Below are 2,767 nucleotides of genomic sequence, written 5' to 3' on the forward strand. Positions count from 1 at the left end.
CCATATTGCGGTTCGTTATTGGTCCAAAAATTGTACGACCCATGTTTGGCCAATCAATCATACCACCTGTAGAAGGCCCATTTATTCTCCGGCACGTAGAAGGCCCATGGATCCTACGGCCCGTAGGAGGCCCATGGATCCGATGGTCCGTAGGAGGCCTATACTACTACAGTAGGTAGCAAGACCATGGTTACAACGGTTCGTATGTGGCCCATGGTTATTGTGGCCACTAACAACCCACGGAAAAAGAACTACAGTGACTACAAGCAAACAAATAAACAAGATAATAAGGAAATAAATAAGCAAGCAACTTACGCTAGGCTATTATGGCTATTACAAATATTACATCCACTAGGCATCAAAGTTCGCTACCGGTGCACATATAGTGAACAAAGCAGCATATTACATACACTGGGCATCTAAATTGGCCACCAGTGCAAATAAACGCAGCAACAAAACAAGTACAGAACTGAAAGCACTTTACAAGAGCTCAAGAAACGATATCCTGGGTACCCACCATGCCGGCAAGAAGCTTAGCAAGCTTATTAGCTTTCTCTTGTTTGGCGCTAAAATCCTCCAACGCTTGTTGTTGAACCAGAAAGTATGCATCTGAATTTTGCAGGGACATCCTCAGTCCTTCGGCTTCTTGTCGCAGCACAGCTGACTGATGCCTTTCAGCTTGTAGCTAAAACTCAAGAAGCCGAAGTGATGTAGGCAGTGAGTTCGAAGAGCTCGTGCCAGCGGTAGTAGCAAGTAACTCGAACACGACATCAAGGTAGGACTTTGGGGTTGTCTCACTATCAACAAGATAGTTTTTATCAGCTTTTTTGGAGATCAATAGGGTTGTCTCACTATCTTGAACCTTATCTGCATTACTTTCTCTACCGTTGCATAATGGGGTGCTCTTCTCCAATATTCTGTCGGCATTCTACAAGAGAAACAAGCAGACACATCACGGGTTTAGCATGTAGTATATGAAATTCATTTAGGTAAACCGGTTCAGTAGTAAGGTGGACAGGATAACAACATGAAACAAACATATATCTATGTACTACAGTCACTATATTGTCTATATCATTCTAGTTTATGTTGCCAAATCAAGATAGGGACATAGTTCAAATCATATTTGTTTAAGACAAAGCAACATAGACAGAATATAAGTGTGGGAAACTACACAATACTAACAACACTTGTAATGCGCTTGACATGAGAACATAACTATTTATACAATTGAAACCGAAATTAACATAGAACAAGAAGTTAGAACAACAATCCAGTTAAAGAAATAGGTCTAAAACATACCTGTTGCACCATCGGAGTTTCAATTACATCCTTCAAATTGGAAATTAGTTGGTATGAGTAAATACAGTTATGCAAGGGCAAAGGAGTATGAACCATAGGTACAGAACCTGGCCTAAGAATAATTCTCCATCTGCTTTAAGCGTTGAGTTGGGGTTCGAGTGGTGGTCCTCGTGCTTTGGGCACTGCAATTGCCTTACTAAATGCTCGTGTTTGGGTGCTATGAGGTGGAGACGGTGCTGTGTCAACTGGAACTGGGTTACTATCTGCTGGGGATAGGGCTCGAAGGGGTGTAGTTGGTTCTCTGTCCAATTGGGTAGGGGTACAATCTGCGAGAGTCTGGATTATGTATGGTGGGGCTGGTTCTTGGGCAAGTACAACCGTGGTTCTATCTGCATCGATGGGTAGCACTATCTTTTCTGAAGACTGTGCTTTTACTCCCATAGATACCGCCATCACCCCCTCCAATTCAAATGGCTGATAAACAAGAAAAGTAATTGAATGTACATACATTGTATAATAGACAGGTGCAATGGATAGTAGGGAATAAAAGAGGGCATGAAATAATTCACATTTATGTTGTCTAACCAGACAGGACAGCATGGCACAATTTCACATACATGATGGCTAACTAAACATGATAGCATGACACAATTTCACATATATGGTGGCTAACTAAACATGATAGAATGACATAATTCAAAATATGATGACTATGTAAAAAAGATGACATGATATAACTATATGATGTGTCTATTAAAGTGGCTGGCATGCCATAATTCACATACATGCCGTCGATGGAAACATGATGGCATGATATAATCACAGATAGAAGGGCATAATTCAAAATATGATGACTATGCAAATAGGATGAGATGATATAACTATATTATGTCTTTAGAAAATGGTTTGGCATGCCATAATTCAGATACATGCTGTCTATGTAAACATCATGGCATGATATAATTCAAATATATGATTTATATACTAAGCAAGTAAGCAAATGGCAATCACATATATGATGTCTAAACTAAGTAGATGATATGCAATATTGTGTATATGATGTAAAAATTAAGCTTTGGAAGATAAAATATGCATGATATGAGTAATATAACTCTGTCAAGTTTGAGCATACACCTCAGGGGGGAAATAGGACTGGTCATCTATCTCTAAATCCTCCTCTAAGGAGCTATGTGTAACCAAAAAGATATCTGCTTCAGCAGGTAGCATTGTCTGCTCTGAAGACCTTTTTTCACTCCAGATTTTTCCATCACCGATACAAATGGCTGATGCTCAGGAAGAGTTGTTGAATATACAAACATTGTCGGCAAATGGAATACATAATACAAAAAAGGATGGCATGATATAATTCACATATATGATGCTTTGCTAAACATCATGGCATTGCATAATTCACATATATAATGCCTTGCAACAAGATAGTATTGCATAATTCACATATATAATG

This window comes from Triticum dicoccoides, chromosome 4B, assembly GCF_002162155.2.
Source record: "Triticum dicoccoides isolate Atlit2015 ecotype Zavitan chromosome 4B, WEW_v2.0, whole genome shotgun sequence".
Taxonomy (NCBI): Eukaryota; Viridiplantae; Streptophyta; class Magnoliopsida; order Poales; family Poaceae; genus Triticum; species Triticum dicoccoides.